Source organism: Aotus nancymaae, unplaced genomic scaffold (assembly GCF_030222135.1).
Source record: "Aotus nancymaae isolate 86718 unplaced genomic scaffold, 86718_ANA_hifiasm-v0.15.2.pri h1tg000058l, whole genome shotgun sequence".
Taxonomy (NCBI): Eukaryota; Metazoa; Chordata; class Mammalia; order Primates; family Aotidae; genus Aotus; species Aotus nancymaae.
The window spans coordinates 10732122-10751458 of NW_026988472.1; the positions used below are offsets into that span (position 1 = coordinate 10732122).

The 19337-nt window shown below is 43.3% G+C and overlaps 1 pseudogene; it reads left to right on the forward strand.

Annotated features, from left to right (window-relative positions):
* Positions 1-6331: 6331 nt before the first annotated feature.
* The window catches only part of LOC135269918 (uncharacterized), a 69871-nt pseudogene continuing 56865 nt past the window's right edge, over positions 6332-19337 (forward strand).

The following is a 19337-nucleotide window of genomic DNA, read 5'->3' on the forward strand; positions in this document are numbered from 1 at the left end:
CATCCCTAACCCCTGGCAACCACTAATCTGCTTTTCATTTCTACAATTTTGTTTTTTCTAGAATGCTATACAAATAAAATATTATAGTATGTAACATTTTAGAGACTTATTTCACTCAGCGTAATTCCCTGGAGATTCATCCAAGATGTTAATATTTGTGTGTCAATAGTTCATTTTCATTACTGAGTAGTATTCCAAGGTATGGATGTACCACAGTTTGACCATTCACTTATTGTAGAAAATATTGATTATTTCCAGCTTTTGGCTATTACAAGTAAGGCTGCTATGAACAATTATGTACATGTTTCTGGATGGGCATAAATTTTAATTTCTCTGAAGTGCAATTGTTGAATTGTGTGCTCATTGCATGTTTAGTTTTATAAGAAACTACCAAACTGTTTTCCAGAGCAGCTGTAAGATTTTACCTTCCCAGCAGCATTTTACGAGATGTCCAGTTTCTCTGCATCCTTGCTAGCATTTGGTGTTGTCACTATGCCTTTTAATTTAGCTGTTGCAATAAGTGAGTAGTGATACTTCATCGTGGTCTTAATTTGCATGCAGTGAAGCAAATTAGTGTTGAACATCTTTTCATGTGCTTATTTGCTTATTTCCTCTTCAGTGAAATGTATGTTTATATCTTTTGATCATTTTCGAATTGGATTATTTGTTTGATTTTTTTTTTTTCAAGACAGAGTCTCACTCTGATACCCAGGCTGGAGTGCAGTGGAATGATCTTGGCTCACTCCAACCTCCGCCTCCCAGGTTCAAGCGATTCTCATGCCTCAGCCTCCTGTGTAGCTGGGATTACAGGTGCACACCATCATGCCTAATTTTTGTATTTTTAGTAGAGATGGGTTTTTGCCATGTTGCCCAGGCTGGTCTCAAACTCCTGGCCTCAAGGGATCTGCCCTCTGTCCACCTCGACCTCCCAAAGTGCTGGGATTACAAGTGTGAGCACCATGCCCGGCCTACAGTTGAGTTTTGAGAGTGCTGTACATACCCATTATAGATTCTGGATGTGAGTCGTTTGTTGGATATGTGGTTTGCAAACATTTTCTCCCAGTCCATACCCTGTTTTTTCATCCTTTTAACAGGATTTCTTGCAGAGAAAAAGTTTTAAATTGGATGAAATCTAATTTATTTTTTTCCTTATGGATTATGCTTTTTGAACCATTCACTGTGCCCTAGATCTCAGACGTTTCTCCTATGTTTTCTTGTAAATGATTTTTTAGTTTTATATTTTAGATTTAACTCTATGATCTACTTGAGTTATTTTTTTTATAAAGGTATGAAGATAAGGTCATTTTTTTTTTTTTTTTGGCCTATAAATATCCAACAGCTCCAGCACCATTTGTTAAGCAGATGATCCTTCCTTTTCTTTTTGTCTCTTTGTAAAAAATCAGTGTGGGGCTATTTCTAGGTTCTCTATTTTGTTCCAGTGATCTATGTGTCTATTCTTCTCCCAATATTACAGTCTTGATTTCTGTAGCTATATAAGAAGCACTGAAACATGGTAGAGACATTCCTCCCACCTTATTCTTCTTTTTCAAAAATTGCCCTAGCTACATAGATATATTTTTTTGAGATGGAGTCTCACTTTTGTTACCCAAGCTGAAGCTCAGTGGGGTGATCTTGGCTCACTGCAACCTCCGCCTCCCAGGTTCAAGCCATTCTCCTGCCTCAGCCTCCCGAGTAGCTGGGATTTCAGGCACCCGCCACCACACCCACCTAATTTTTGTATTTTTGGTAGAGACAGGGTTTCACCAAGTTGGCCAGGCTGGTCTCGAACTCCTGACCTTAAGCAATCCTCTCGTCTTGGCCTTCCAAAGTGCTGGGATTACAGGTGTGAGTCACAGCGCCTGGTATTGTCTTAGCTATTGACAATCTGTTACAGCAACAATCAAAAATGAATACACATAGAAACAGATTAATTAATGAAACAAAATAGAAAGTCAAGAAGCAGACTAATCTATATGCAAACTTCAGCAGGCATTTACAAACAGTGGCCAAAAGATGGGCTGTATGATAAATGATTGCTTGACAAGTGTCTATCCATTTGAAAAATTAAATGTTAAATCCTTACTTTAAACCACATAAAATAATAAATTCTAAAAATTCAGAGACTGGCTGGGTGCGGTGGCTCAAGCCTGTAATCCCAGCACTTTGGGAGGCCGAGGCGGGTGGATCACGAGGTCAAGAGATCGAGACCATCCTGGTCAACATGGTGAAACCCCGCCTCTACTAATACAAAAAATTAGCTGGGCATGGTGGCGCGTGCCTGTAATCCCAGCTACTCAGGAGGCTGAGGCAGGAGAATTGCCTGAACCCAGGAGGCGGAGGTTGCGGTGAGCCGAGATCGCGCCATTGCACTCCAGCCTGGATATCAAGAGTGAAACTCCATCTCAAAAAAAAAAAAAAAAAAAATTCAGAGACTTACATGTGAAAACGTGAGGTCATAAAGAACTAGATGACAATTTAGGAAAACATTACAGTATAATACATCTTGAGTTGGCATAGGCACTTCCTGACATTATACCAAGGCTATGAACAATGAATCTGACATATTGAAAGACGTAAAAATTAAAGTATCATCTAAGTCAAAAGACACCATAAACAACTGTTTAAAAAGGCAAATGTTGGGGAAAATGGTGACACATCCACAACAAATTAAAAGTAACCATCTCTAATATACAACAGCTTTTGCATATCAATAATAGAAACTGGAACAACTCAATGAAAAACTGTGTTCAGGCACGGCACTACTTCACAGTATAGCACAAAAGGATTAAGAAATAGAAAGTATAAAAGGAAAACAATAAAAGAAATGAAGACTAGATCCCAGAAGTTTCAACGTTTATCCAACAGAACTTCCAGACATAGATAATAGAAAGACTGAGCCGTGCACGGTGGCTCATGCTTGTAATCCTAGCACTTTGGGAGGCTGGGGCAGGTGGATTACCTGAGGTCAGGAGTTTCAGACCAGCCTGGCCAACATGATGAAACCCTGACTCTACCGAAAATACAAAAATTAGTCAGGTGTGGTGGTGGGCACCTGTAAATGCTAGCTACTTGGGAGGCTGATGCACAAGAATCACTTGAACCTGGGAGGCGGAAGTTGCAGTGAGCTGAGGTCGTGCCACTGCACTCCAGCCTGGGGACAGAGCAAAATTCCATCTCAAAAAAAAAAAAAAAAAAATACTGGAGAGAAGGCAGTACTTGAAGAAATAATGTTCTAGAATTTTCTGAACTGAACAAAGACAGGAATCTTCAAACTGAAAAGAGCCACCTAGTTTTGAGCCTGCTTAACACAAGTGTGCACACGCGCACGCACACACACACACACCCTAGGAGTAAAATTTCTAGGATAAAGATACAATCTTGAAAGATCCCAGAGAGAAAGAGAGAAGAGAGAATGGAATGGAGAAGTTTTTCAAGCAGCTGATTAAAAATAACTTTGGGCCAGACATGTTGCCTCACGCCTGTAGTCTCAGAACTTTGGGAGGCCGAGACGGGAGGATTGCTTGATCTCAAAAGTTGGAGACCAGCCTGGCCAACAAGGCAAAACCCATCTCTACAAAAAATACAAAAATTAGCCAGGTGTGGTGCCACGTGCTTGTAGTCCCAGCTACTTGGGAGGCTGAGACAGGAGAATCACTTGAGTCTAGTAGGTGGAGATTGCAGTGAGCCAAGATTGTGCCACTGCATTCCAGCCTGGATGACAGGGCCGGACACTGTCTCAAAACAAAACAAAAACAAACAAGCAAAAAAAAGCTGAGCCTAGATATCTATATACAGCCAGGATAATCCAGAATGAGGCCAAAAACTTTTTTTAGAAAATTCATGTTCCATATACTCTTCAGAAATGATTTCTGGTATACAGTCCTATGAGAAGAGAAAAGTAAATTTAAAAGGAAGGAGGTGATTTCAACAAGCAATGGTGAGGAGAAAAATAGTAAAATTTGTTGAAAAGTGTAAACTTTTGATTGTAAATTTAAAAAATTATAGTGTTGAACTAAAATTCCAGGTATTATAACATGGAAGATGGGAGGAGGGACAGGAAGGAAAAGAGAAATTCTTTTGTTGTTCAAGGAATGGATACAGATGCTAATGAATGATAGAATGGTAGCATGGTTAGAAGCTCTAGCATTTTATTTTGTTTTATTTTAGACAAGGTCTCACTCTGTTTCCCAGGCTAGAGTTCCATAGCACAGTCATAGCTCACTGTAGCCCTAGCCTCCTCAGTTCAAGTGATCCTCCTGCCTCAGCCTCCCATGTAGCTGGGACTACAGGTGTGCACCACCATGCCTGGCTAATTAAAAAAAATTTTTTTTTGGTAGAAAAAAGGTCTTGCTATGTTGCCCAGGCTGATCTTGAACTCTTGTCCTTAAGTAATCCTCCTACCTCGGCCTCTCAAAGTTGTGGGATTACAGGTGTGAGCCACTGTGCCCCGTTAACACCAGCATTTTAGAGTACAAACTCTGGAGACACACAGCTTGTGTTCAGTTTCTGGCTTATCAACTTATTAAGCTGTGTAACCTTGTGTAAGTCATATAACCCTTCTGTGTCTCAGGCTACTCAAGAGTAAACTGGGGATAACTATATTATCTCACTCATTTGATTGCTATGATTAAATGGGTAAATACATGCAAAGCACTTACTGTCATGCAGTTAAGTGGTATATATATTTTAGTTGTTGTTAGTAATGACTTCAAATTACTTTTAAAATGTGACGGCATATCTGGTTCCAGAAGAAGATGGTGAACCAGCAATAGATGCTGGCTTCCTTCCTAAACCCAACCCTGCAGATGCCACAGAAGAGGAGAAGAAGTGGCTGGCATTCAGAACAGTTCCCAGTAACAAAACCCTGGATGGTTTGGTCCCCACTGGGGGATGAGATGGCTTAGAGTCAGAAGGCTACAGATGGAGGATCAGCCCAGGTGGAGCTTTCTTTCTTTCTTTCTTTCTTTTTTTTTAAATAGAGACAGGGTTTCACCATGTTGGACAGGCTGATCTCGAAGTCCTGACCTCAAGTGATCCACCCACCTCGGCCTCCCAAACTGCTGGGATTACAGGCATGAGCCACCGCTCCTGGCCTCTAGGTGGAGCTTTCTAAATTGCATTCTTTTCTTCTCCTTGTTTTCTGGAAGGCTTATTACCTGTTCTGTAAACACTATACACCAGACACTTGGCAGGGCTGGTCCAGTGCTAGCCCAAAGTGGCGTGATAGCATTAAGGAATAGTGGAGTTAGAAAGCTCCTAGAAAAAGTGCAGTCTCATCGAAGCTGGCCAGTAACTGAGCATTCCTTTCCTACCCCTCCCTCTGCCCTCTGGGCTAGGCAATTACAACAAATATCACTCACCCATAGACTCCCTCCACACTGGAAGGCAGAAATCCTGGAAGCTTCTCTGGGGGCTCATAGGCTAGGGACTGCAAAGAAGAATTGGCTCAGCTCAGCACTAGAGGCTCTGTACCCTAAGACCTATCAGTCCACAAACCCTGTAACTCACGTGGAATGTCTGGGCTTACACATCTTCCCAGGAACAAAGAGTGATACAGAAAAACTACTGGCTAGGTCGGGTGCTGTAGCTCATGCCTGTAATCCCAGCACTATGGAAGGCCCAAGCGGGAGGATCATCTGAGTTCAGGAGTTTGAAAGACCAGCCTGGGCTACATGGTGACACCCCATCTCTATTAAAAATACAAAATTAGCTGGGTGTGGTGGGGGTGCACTCCTGCAACCCCAGCTACTCAGGAGGCTGGGGCAGGAGAACCACTTGAACTTGGGAGGCAGAGGTTGCAGTGAGCCGAGATCACACCATTGCACTCCAGCCTGGGCAACAAGAGTGAAATTCTGTCTTAAAAAAAAAAAAAGAAAAAAAAATGGCTGGGCCCAGTGGCTCAAGCCTGTAATCCCAGAACTTTGAGAGGCTGAGATAGGCAGATCACCTGAGGTCAGGAGTTTGAGACCACCCTGGCCAACATGATGAAGCCCTGTTCCTACTAAAAATACAAAAATTAGCCGGGTGTGGTGGCATGCACCTGTAATCCCAGCTACTCAGGAGGCTGAGGCAGGAGAATTGCTTGGACTCAGGAGGCAGAGGTGCAGTGAGCCAAGATCACACCACTGCACTCCAGCCTGGGCGACAGAGCAAGACTCCATCTCAAATAAATAAGTAAAAAGAAAACCTATTGGATAGATGGGATATGAAAACATTAACTGCTCAAATAAATAATTCCGTGGAATAGGTTGGATATTAAAACGGATATCATTGAAAAAGCAATTACTGAGCTGAGGAAATGAGTCTAAAGAATTCATAAAAGTAATCGGTAATGGATAAAGATGAAGTAAATGAAAGAAAAGTTAATAGGGAGGATAGAAGACTAAATGTGAAAACACATTTAATAGTAGCCTTATATGAATGAGAATTTCTCAGATTTAGACAAATGACTTAAGATTTAAAGGGATCATGGTACACACACACACACACACACACACACACACGAACAGTAAAATGTAAAACTGTGAAGACAAAAAAAATATTTTAAAAACAATCAGAGAGAAATAGCAGGTTACTTACAGAGGAAAAATAATTAAACTGACATTGGATCTCTCAAACACCACACTGGAGGCAATGGTATAATAACTCCAAAGTGTTGAAAGAAAGGAGTTATTTTTTTTCTGAGACAGAGTCTCGCTTTGTCGCCCAGGCTGGAGTGCAGTGGCATGATCTCGGCTTACTGCAACCTCCACCTCCCATGTTCAAGTGATTCTCCTGCCTCTGCCTCCAAAGTAGCTGGGGCTACAGGCATGTACCACCACACCTGGCTAATTTTTGTACTTTTAACAGAGACGGGGTTTGGCCATGTTGGCCAGGCTGGTCTTGAACTCCTGACCTCCAGTGATCTGCCCACCTTGGCCTCCCAAAGTGCTGGGGTTACAGGTGTAAGCCACTGTGCCCGGCGAAAGAAGGGAATTTTTATACCAGGTGGAGTAAGGACAATATCAGGCATATAAGACTTCAGGAGATTGAAGACATAGGGAAATGTTAAAGCAAACAAGTATCTATGACACTTATTAAAGACCGTAAGGAAGGGCCAGGTGCAGTGGCTCATGCCTGAAATCCCAGCAATTTGGGAGTCCAAGGCAAGAGGACTGGTTGAGCTCAGGAGTTCAAGACCAGCCTGGGCAACACAGTGAAACCCTGTCTACAAAAAACACAAAAATTAGCTGAGCATATCAAGTTCCTGTAGAGAATTAAAAAAAATAGCTGGGTGTGGTGGTGTGTACCTGTAGTCTCAGCTACTTGGGAGGCTGGAGCAGGAGGATTGCTTGGAGTTTGAGGCTGCAGTGAGCTAGGATTGGGTCACTGCACTCCAGCCTGAGTGACAGAGTGAGACTTTGTCTCTGAAAAAAAAAAAAGATCGAAAGGAAGATTTTACTCAGAGGGGACTACTCTGATAGGTACAGGGACCGCTGCAATGGGTCTCGCAGTGGGAGAGTGATATTGGGTTCGACTTCAACCCCACCAAGGACAAGTGGGAATGTATAGTCGAGGAGTAGGGTAGGGAGTCAGAAGATGGGAAATCACTAGGAGAAACATCAGGTGCAGGGGGATTCCGGCTAAACTGACTTCACAGGATGTTTGCTAAAACAGACTAAATGGGCAGAGTCCCTGGATGAAGGATAGAGCTGAGGTTGGAGCCTCGTCAGAAACAGGACTCAGGAGCCCGACTCAACTTTGGTCAAAGGAGAGTGTTTTTGTCTGGAAGTATAAGCAATAAAGACAACAGCAGTAAAATGAAAGGATGACAAAGGAGAATTTTTGTGCATTGCTAAGCAGGAATCTGCTTTAACTATTGTGAAAGTTGATTCTGTGAATTGAATCATTCTGTTTTTTTGTTGTTGTTTTTTTGTTTTTTTTGAGATGGAGTCTCGCTGTGTCACCCAGGCTGGAGTGCAGTGCATGATCTCAGCTCACTGAAACCTCAGCTTCCCGGGTTTAAGTGATTCTCCTGCCTCAGCCTCCCGAGTAGCTGGGACTACGGGCATGTGCCACCACACCTGGCTAATTTTGTATTTTCACTAGAGATAGGGTTTTGCCATGTTGACCAGGCTGGTCTCGAACTCCTGACCTCAAGTGATCTGCCTGCCTTGGCCTCCTGAAGTGCTGGGATTACAGGTGTGTGCCATCGTGCCCTGCCTGAATTGAGTCATTCTTGACATACGCAACTAGGTCAGAGTTGAGGGGCCAGGGGCAAAAGCACTCAGGGCACATTGCATTTGCTCCAAGAATTGAATTTGCCACAAGGCTGGTGGCTGAAACGGCCTGCTGCCACCCTAAGACCAATTTTACCTAGTAACTGCTGAAACCACCTGTAATGACTCTAAGGCTTGTTTTACCTATTGTCCACACTCACCAATCAGAGCTTGCCAGTTCCTAAAACCTTCTCTGGTGCCAATGGACTTTCTTTAAAAAATATAGGTAGCATTTCTCTTTCTAATAAAACTCTCAACTTTCTCTTTGTTCCTTGGACATACCAAAGACTACCCAATTCTATGATTCTCAAATAAAATGTTTAGAGATTCATGGCTGGGCATGGTGGCTCACGCCTGTAATCCCAGCACTGTGGGAGACTGAGGCCGGCAAATTGCTTGAGCCCAGGGGTTTGAGACTAGCCTGGGCAACGTGGTGAAACCTGTTTCTACAAAAAATACAAAAAATTAGCTGGATGTGGTGGTGCATGCCTGTAATCCCAGCTATTCCAGAGGCTGAGTTGGGAAGGCAGAGGTTGCAGTGAGCCGAGACTGCACCACTGCACTTCAGGGTGGGCCACAGAGTGAGACACTGTCTTAAAAAAAAAAAAACCTGGCTATGTTAGACCAGAATCAGAGTTGGTGTTAAAAAAGAAGAAAAATAATAAATTAAAAAAAAAAAACAACTGGTCGGGTGCGGTGGCTCATGCCTGTAATACCAGCACTTTGGGAGGCTGAGGCAGGTGGATCACAAGGTCAGGAGTTTGAGACCAGCCTGGCCAAGATGGTGAAACCCCATCTCTACTAAAATACAAAAAGTTAGCTGGGCTTGGTGGTAGATGCCTGTGATCCCAGCTACTCAGGAGGCTGAGGCAGGAGAATCGCTTGAATCCAGGCAGAGGTTGCAATGAGCTGAGATTGCATCACTGCACTCCAGCCAGGGCGACAGAGCAAGACTCTCTCCAAAAGAAAAAAACTACATAAAATAACATCATTAATATTGTAATTAAAAGAAGAGATTCATCTCCATAGTTTTTGACTTTGATATTTGTGGTGTCAGCAGTGGAGTCCAAAGCAGACTCACCTTGGAGAGATCAATGACCCCTGGAACTAAGGCTTGAGATCTGCACACTTGGGCCACTTGAGCATTTTGTTTTTGTGATTGCCTCTTTCCACCATGGTGAGTGTCTCTTGGATCAAACTTCATTTTTTTGGGGGGGGGGTGAGTTCAGTTTTATTTGGGAATTTGTTAGGAAGGGTCTTTCTCTCTCTCTTGGTTATGAAACCTCCTCTTTTCTCTTTTTTCTTTTCTTCTCTCTCTCTCTCTCTTTTTTTTTTTTTTGATAAGGTCTGACTCTGTCACCCAGGCTGCAGTGTAGTGGCGTGATCTGGGCTCACTGCAACCTTTGTCTTCCAGGCTCAAGTGATTCTCACACATTGGCTTCCCAAGTAGCTGGGATTATAGGCGTGCGCCACTATGCCGTGCTAATTTTTGCATTTTTTAGTAGAGATGGAGTTTCACCCTATTAGCCAGGCTGGTCTTGAACTCCTGAGCTCAAGTGATCCACCTGTCTCGGCCTCCCAAGGTGCTGGGATTGCAGGCGTGAGCCACTGCACCCAGCCAGAGACGGCTTGTTTAAGAGGGATTTACCCCCTCCTGGTTATGAGGTCTGGTTACAGGGACTTTTCTGTTAGAAAAGGCTTATCATACTTCCTGGTAAGTTTGTACTTTATTTTCTGAATCATTTGCATGCTTAGAGTTTAATTTGACTTTTGTGTATTAGGCATTAAACCAAATCACCTAGATTAATTTATTTACAAACAGGCTCTCAAAATTCAAAGGCATCCCAACGTAGTTCCCTCTTTCGGGGACGCCAGCTGATAATATGTGCCAACTTTATGGGGATCATTCACGCAGTCTGTTTTCCTCAAACTAAACTAAAATAATACTGTCCAAATGGGACTCCTATCTCAGTTGGTATCTTGAGGCTCCAAAACACACTCAAGACTCAAAGACTGCCTCACTGTAAAATACTGTCTAAATTTAGCTGAGACTTTCTTCTCCAAAGCCTTCCCCTCTCCTTCCTATACCACTTCCCCTTTATTCTTCTTTAAGCAAAACTCTTTTTCCAAAACTCCTCAACTACTCTGGCATACTATTAAAATAAAGACACTTGAAAAACAGCAGATACAAAATAAATAAATAAATAAATAAAATCACTGACCTTTGTACTGTTTCTTAAAAGCAAAAGATGAAATTCCCATGTAAAAAATCTTCTTCTTACACTAAAAGGAAAGACAACACTCTTATCTTCAATGATGAGGAGTTGAGACCAAGAGAACTGTATACAAAGCTTATTAGAATACCTCTTATCTTTTGGGCCTCTTCCCATAATTCAGTCACATTTTTTCAGTTAACTATTCTTGGTCTAATTCAATATGTTGGTAACTGACTCAAACTGCTTTACCCAAAATTTGGGTCACCACCTTCATAAGATTATCTATTGAAGAGAAAAATCTTTTTTTTTTTTTTTTTTTGTTTTTAAGACAGAGTTTTGTTCTTCTTGCCCAGGTTGTAGTGCAATGGCATGATATCGACTCACTGCAACCTCCACCTCCCGGGTTCAAGCAATTCTCCTGTCTCAGCCTCCCGAGTGGCTGGAATTACAGGCGCATACCACCACACCCGCCTAATTTTTGTATATTTAGTAGAGACGTGGTTTCACCATGTTGGCCAGGCTGATCTTGAACTCCTGACTTCAGGTGATTCGCCCACCTTGGGCTCCCAAAGTGCTGGAATTAAAGGCGTGAGCCACTGGGCCTGGCTGATAAATACATTTTTATCCTAAAATAAAATGATCAGTTGTTTTAATATAAAAAATAGTCTATGGCCATACCACCCTGAATACACCAAATCTTGTCTGATCTCAGAAGCTGAAAAGGGCTGGCTTGGTTAGTACTTGGATTGGAGTCGAATATACAAAAATGAAAAATTATAGAACTAAGACTGGGGGTAAAAAATTGATGGAACATCTAGGCAAGTTGTTGAGGGTCTATGAAGGATGAGCCTTGTAAAGGGAGTCTTATATATGATCAGGTTGATTGGGATTGAAATGAAATTGTTTATCAGTTTTTCTAAAAATGGAACATTAGTGTCAAGGGTGCACTGAAGCAGGGTGAGTCTGCTCCTCTATGTTTGAAATAAGGTTTGTTAACACGTTGACCTGTTTTTCTTTACCTTTTAAATAATCAGTCTAAAAAAATGGAGATTTTGTGTTTTAAGATAGTTTCTTAGACTGTATTTATTAGACTTTTTATTTTCTGAGGTGGAGTCTCCCTCTGTCACCCAGGCTGGAGTACAGTGATGTGATCCCAGCTCACTGCAACCTCAATCTCCTGTGTACAAGTGATTCTTGTGCCTCAGACTCCCAAGTAGCTCGGATTACAGGTGCACACCACCACACTCGGCTAATCTTTGTATTTTTGGTAGAGATGGGGTTTCACCATGTTGGCCAGCCTGGTCTCAAACTCCTGACCTCAAGTGATCCGCTCCCCCTTGGCATCCCAAAGTGCTGGGATTACAGGCATGAACCACCACACCCAGCTGCCCAGCTGTAATTAGCAATAGCATAATACATTTAGTTTGTACAGTGGTTTTGAACCAAGATCGCAAGCCTAGGGGCCACCAGCTAAACAAATCAAAAGACCATGGGGAAACTGAATGAGGCCTGATGGAGTCTTTGAGTAGCATTTTAGGACTGGGTTGAATTAAAGCTGAGTGCCAATTCTATAAAAGGGACCACTAGGTGAATTAAAGGATTTGGGGGTCAGGTTCTGTCAAGTGAAGAAAAATGTAGACATTGGGGGGTAAGAGTCTCATGATGATATGAAGACTTACTCTGACATCTTGGGAAAAGCTGTCTGCAGTGTGGAAACATCAGCTTCTCATCCCGATTTGTCATTCGAATGTCTCTGGTAATGGCATTGGACAGTTTGGTGATCTTTCTGTGTGGTCCATACATCAGGCACGAGACTTGTTCCTTAAAATGTATGCAGTTTTATCCTATAGCACTTGCAAACCAAAAATAGACTCCTAAGCACCCTCCGCCCCGCTTCCCGCAACCATCTGAATGGACTTCCTCCTCAGCCAGGGCTCTTTTAAAATTGAACCTGAGAGACTGTTTCAGGCCACGACAGGACGTGGGGGCCAGACGTGCCTCATTATACCTCTCTGGCATCAACATCAACACAGACTTTAAGTCTGATAAGAAGCATATTACAACCTATTCTCTCTGAAGCCTAGTACCTGAAGGCTTCCTCTGAAAATAAGAACTTGGGTCTCCACAATCCTTTATCTTAAACCCAGGCATTCCTTTCTGTTGATCCTAGGGTTTTGTTCTGTCTTTGTTTTGAGACGGAGTCTAGCTCTGTTGCCCAGGATGGAGTGCAATGGCGTGATCTTGGCTTACTGCAACCTCCGTCTCCCAGGTTCAAGAAATTCTGTCTCAGCCTACTCAGTAGATGGGATTACAGGTGCCTGCCACCACACCTGGCTATTCTTTTTGTATTTTTAGTAGAGACGGGGTTTCACCATGTTAGCCAGGCTGGGCTCGAACTCCTGTCCTCCGGTGATCTGCCTGCCTTGGCCTCCCAAAGTGCTGGGATTCCAGGTGTGAGCCACCATACCTGGCCAATCCTAGGTTTCTAGATAAACCCAACCAATTTTCAACTAGAAAATTTTAAAATCTACCTATAAGCTGTAAGTCCCTGCTTCGAGTTGTCCTGCATTTCTGGACCAAACCAATATATTTCTTAAATATATTTGATTGAGTCTCCATAAAATGTATGAAACCAAGCTGCACCCCGACCATCTTGGGCACCTCAGGACCTCCTGAGACTGTGCCATGGGCCATTATCACTCCTATTTGGTTCAGAATAAATCTCTTCAAATGTTTTCCAGAGTTTGACTCTTTTCATCAGCAGACGTCAGGAACAGAGCAGTTTCTGGTTTTAGTAATTTTATGAGAAAAAGTTGGATCTAGTCTAGTCTACATGTAGATAATGAGAACTCGGCTGGGCATAGTGGCTCACGCCTGTAATCCCAGCACTTAGGGAGGCTGCGGCAGGTGGATCACAAGGTCAAGAGATCAAGACCATCCTGGCCAACATGGTGAAACCCCATCTCTACTAAAAATACAAAAATTAGCCGGGCATGGTGGCGCATGCCTGTAGTCCCAGCTACTCGGGAGGCTGAGGCAGGAGAATCGCTTGAACCTGGGAGGTGGAGGTTGGAGTGAACCCAGATTGTGCCACTGCACTCCAGACTAGCAACAGAGCGAGACTCCATCTCAAACAAAAAAACAAAAAACAAAAAAAAAACCAACCAAGAACTTGAAACAATGCACAGAGCTACAATCTAATAACTGGTCTATTAGAGCTTTTCTTTAGAAACATAATTTTTCTCTATATATTGATCACTTAGGAATCTCAGATTTAAAAACTTGTTGAGGATAGAAAGTCAAACCAAGGCAGACTTTAGATTTCACTTGCATTCTTAAGGTTCCTGGGCCTGCCAGAAAGGGACTATTTTTATTTACTCACTATAAAGCTAAAAACACTTGAAGTCAGGTATTCCATGCATTTTGATGAAAGCCTTGGTAATATAACCAATGTTTTTTTTTTTTCTTTTTGAGACAGGGTCTTGCTCTGTCACCCAGACTGGTGTGCAGTGGTGAGATTTCAGCTCGCTGCAGCCTCCACCTGCTGGGTTCAAGCAATTCTCCTGTCTCAGCCTCCTGAGTAGCTAGGATACAGGCGTGAAGCACCACATCGGCTAAGTTTTTTTTGTATTTTTGGTAGAGATGTGTTTTGGCCAGGCTGGTCTCAAACTCCTGACCTCAGGTGTTCCACCCTCCTCAGCCTCCCAAAGTGCTGGGATTACAGGTGTGAGCCACTGCACCCAGCCCTATAACCAATGTTTTTCACTGTATGCTTCTCTAAAGAGAGAGCACATTTTTTTTTCGTGTTTAAAAAAAGGGGGCATAACGAGAGAGAAAGAGAAAGAAAGAAAGAGAGAGAGAAAGAGGAAAGGAAAGGAAGAAAGGAAAAGAAAAGAGAAAAGAAGACAAGAAAAGTATGATTTTATTACTACCTGCAGGCAGGACCTGCATGAGGTGGTCGATGTGCTTGGGAGAAGAGAAGAGAGGAGAGGAGGGGAGGGGAGAGGGACGGGGAGGGAACGGTTTCATTACTACCTGTAGGCAGTGCCTGCATGAGGTGATGGGTATGCTGGGCTCAGGGGCCTTTGGGAGGCCAAGGCAGGCGGATCACTTGAGGCCAGGAGTTCAAGACCACCCTAAGCAACATGGCAAAACCCTGTCTCTACTAAAAGGACAAAAAATTAGCTGGGCATGGTGGCCCACACCTGTGGTCCCAGCTACTCGAGACACGAGAATTACTTGAACCTGGGAGACGGAGGTTGCAGTAAACCAAGATCACGCCATTGCACTCCATCCTGGGCAACAGAGCTAGACTCCGTCTCAAAACAAAGACAGAACAAAACCCTAGGATCAACAGAAAGGAATGCCTGGGTTTAAGATAAAGGATTGTGGAGACCCAAGTTCTTATTTTCAGAGGAAGCCTTCAGGTACTAGGCTTCAGAGAGAATAGGTTGTAATATGCTTCTTATCAGACTTAAAGTCTGTGTTGATGTTGATGCCAGAGAGGTATAATGAGGCACGTCTGGCCCCCACGTCCTGTCGTGGCCTGAAACAGTCTCTCAGGTTCAATTTTAAAAGAGCCCTGGCTGAGGAGGAAGTCCATTCAGATGGTTGCGGGAAGCGGGGCGGAGGGTGCTTAGGAGTCTATTTTTGGTTTGCAAGTGCTATAGGATAAAACTGCATACATTTTAAGGAACAAGTCTCGTGCCTGATGTATGGACCACACAGAAAGATCACCAAACTGTCCAATGCCATTACCAGAGACATTCGAATGACAAATCGGGATGAGAAGCTGATGTTTCCACACTGCAGACAGCTTTTCCCAAGATGTCAGAGTAAGTCTTCATATCATCATGAGACTCTTACCCCCCAATGTCTACATTTTTCTTCACTTGACAGAACCTGACCCCCAAATCCTTTAATTCACCTAGTGGTCCCTTTTATAGAATTGGCACTCAGCTTTAATTCAACCCAGTCCTAAAATGCTACTCAAAGACTCCATCAGGCCTCATTCAGTTTCCCCATGGTCTTTTGATTTGTTTAGCTGGTGGCCCCTAGGCTTGCGATCTTGGTTCAAAACCACTGTACAAACTAAATGTATTATGCTATTGCTAATTACAGCTGGGCAGCTGGGTGTGGTGGTTCATGCCTGTAATCCCAGCACTTTGGGATGCCAAGGGGGAGCGGATCACTTGAGGTCAGGAGTTTGAGACCAGGTTGGCCAACATGGTGAAACCCCATCTCTACCAAAAATACAAAGATTAGCCGGGGTGTGGTGGTGTGCACCTGTAATCCCAGCTACTTGGGAGACTGAGGCATGAGAATCGCTTGACCTGAGGAGGTGGAGGTTGCAGTGAGCTGGGATGGCACCACTGCACTCCAGACTGGGCGACAGAGCAAGACTCCATCTTAATAAAATAAAATGATTGCTAATTATTTTTGTATTATGATCTTTGGACTCCGTTCTTGTTGCCTGTCTAATATTTGTTAAGCCAGTTCTCCCAACAGGATAATGTTGGCCCAGTGCTTCGAGATATTTGCTAGTATAGATGGGACTAATAAGATGGAACTTGATGCTGAACTCTAGACAAATCTGCCTGAATTTTTGTTTTTCCTTCTGGCCTTTTTGTTGCTTAAATGTGGCCCGTGTCCCTGATATAGACTCTCTTACCCTTTCCCTTGACGTCGGACAAAGACAACTGCCACAGGTCCACCTTGGCATGTAGGTACAATTAAGCTTACCTTTAAGATGGTTGATCAGTGAGGTTTTCAAAGAAAGATCTTAATCAAAAGAGGGAATGTCAAAGCTGATTGTGTGAATGAACCAGCTTCTCCAGGGCCAATGAGCCCTATTTCAAAACAATATGTAACGTTTTTCGCTCTAATAAAACTTCCAGCTTCTCTTTGTTTGTTGGACATACTGAAGACCACCCCAGTGTGTGTGTACGCCCTGAATTGCAATTTTGTGATTCCCAAATAGAGCATTTAATTTAGGGATTTGTCTCTATAATTTATTTTGACTTTGACACAATTAACCAGTGTGATGTGTTTAAAGGTTCCCCCAACGCTGACAAGGTATTATACTGTATTTAAAAATTCATTCTAGGCTGGGCATGGTGGCTCACGTCTGTAATCCCAGCACTTTGGGAGGCCAAAGTGGGTGGATCACCTGAGGCAAGGAGTTCAAGACCAGCCTGGTTAACATGGTGAAACCCCACCTCTACTAAAAATACAAAATTAGCTGGGCATGGTTGTGCATGCCTGTAATCCCAGCTACTAGGGAGGCTGAGGCAGGAGAATCACTTGAACTCAGGCGATGGAGGTTGCAGTGAGCCGAGATCATGCCATTGCACTCCAGCCTGGGGAAGAAGAGAGAAACTCCATCTTAAAAAAAAAAAACTCATTCTATTGTAATCCTGATAATTGCTTTGCTTTGCTTTGCATCTTACTATGGACTTGTTGGATATCTAGGTGGCTGCAAACTACCCAGAGAAAGGTAGAAACAGCAGTGGAGATAATTAGAAAATTGTCGTGTTACTATAAAATAACAAGAGGAGGAAACTGTAAGGGTAACTAAACATAAAATTGAATTTTTCCTGAAGCCAAAAGGACAAGAGTCCTTTCCCCATTTCACTTTTCTCAGAGCATTTCCTCGAGAAAATTTGTATTTGTAAATTCTTCCTTTGATATATAAGCCTCTTGCCAGCCTATAACCTAGGAATGTCTTGAACTTGAACTCCTTGGCCTCAAGTGATCCTCCAGCCTCAACCTCCCAAAGTGTTGGGATTACAGGAGTGAGTCACCACGCCCGGCCCCTAGAAATGTCTTTCTTCAGGGCCTTGGAGCCATCTCTTTGAAATGTGAACATTGAGGAAGCTGATGTCCCTGTCTCCCTGTCACCAGGAGAGTTTAGCCTAGGTGCCTTGCTCCAAGCTGTAAGCACCTGCTTGTCATAGAGATATGAGTTTTATTTTCCCTTCAGATAAAGGCAATTAACTAGCACAGATGGCTACTCCAATTACTATGTGAACTTAGGACTTGCCTAGGAGTATTTAGTTTTCACCCTTGGCTGCTGCTGTACAACTAGGCCAATTAGCTACATACCTGGACTTTCTGGTTTCTGCTAACACTTTTTGTTTGTTTGTTTGCTTCGTTTTTTTGAGACAGAAAAAACGAGCTCTGTCGCCCAGGCTGGAGTGCAGTGGTGCGATCTCAGCTCACTGCAACCTCTGCCTCCCGGGTTCAAGCGATTCTCCTACCTCAGCCTCCCGAGTAGCTGGGATTACAGGTATTTGCCACCATGCCCAGCTAATTTTTGTATTTTTAGTAGACACAGAGTTTCACCATGTTGGCCAGGCTGGTCTCGAACTACTGACCTCGTGATCCGCCTGCCTTGGCCTTCCAAAGTGCTGGGATTACAGGTGTGAGCCACCATGCCTGGCCTCTGCTACCACTTTTGGATTGTATGAAACACTACACTTCAAAGTGTGGGATCTGGATTCCCAGTCAGCTGCCAAAGGGGCAGATGATGCAATCTAGAAGTGTGGGGGAGTTCATGCCTGTGGAGTAAATTTTGACCAATAAGAAAATAAACCAGGAGTGAGAGCCAGGCACATAAATTCCCTCTCCTCTCCTGTCCCCATGCACTGTTCCAAGTATGGTTTCTCAGTATAGTCTGTCTAGAGGTGTCCTATATGGCCCAAAGCCTGTTTCCTTGGGAACCTGAGCTAAAACAATTGGCATTCAAACACTCAAACACAGTGTCAGCTGTTGTGGAGGACCCAGATACGGGCAGAGGAACATTATCACAATAAGGAAACGGAAAATTTGAGGATTTGGAAAAGAGGGAAGGACTAGAAGAGCCAGTAGTAGAATATCTTAAGGGTAGTATTTTTGGAGAAAAAAGCAGTCCTGGTGATTTTTGCAGTGAACTGCTCAGCTCTGTAAAATATATACTTCCTTTCGGCCGGGGGTGGTGGCTCATGCCTGTAATCCCAGCACTTTGGGAGGCCGAGGTGGGCGGATCACCTGAGCTCAGGAGTTCGAGACCAGCCTGACCAACATGGTGAAACCCTGTCTCTACTAAAAATACAAGAAATTAGCTGGGCGTGGTGGTGCGTGCCTGTAATTCCAGCTACTCAAGAGGCTGAGGCAGGAGCATTGTTATATACTTCCTTTCTTTCCATCAGGCTCCTCTATGAAATCTTTCATAAATTGTCCTTTTATAACTATCTATTGCCTATGAAGTAAATTTTTTTAAGAGATAAGAGTCTCTATCGCCCAGGCTGGAGTGAGTGCAGTGGCACAATCTCGGCTCACTGCAAACTCTACTTCTGGAGTTAAAGTGATCCTCCTGCCTCAGCTGCCCTACTACAGGTGCGCCACCAATGCCCGGCTATTTTATTTTTTGTGTTTTTAGTGGAGATGGGGGGTTTCACCATCTTGGCCAGGCTGGTCTCGAACTCCTGAACTCAGGTGATCCACCTGCCTTGGCCTCCCAAAGTGCTGGGATTACAGGCGTGAGCCACCACAACCAGCCTGTCAATTTTCTTTTGGAGAATAAAACAGATCGAATCTTGTGCCAAAATGCAGGGGAAGCTGCCCCCAGACAGGTAACAAAATATTATATACAATAATAGATAGGTTTTCCACATAGCAATAATAACCATTTAGAAAACCAAATTGAGAAAAATTACACTTATATAGTGACAAAAATACATAAAATATCTAAAAACAGGTGATTGGGGCAGGATGGCAGATATATCCCATGCCCCACTCAACATTCCATTGAACTGAGAAGAAAATGTTTAAGGGTAAATTCTTAACAGTATAGGAAAATAAGAAAATGTGTCAGTGGTACACC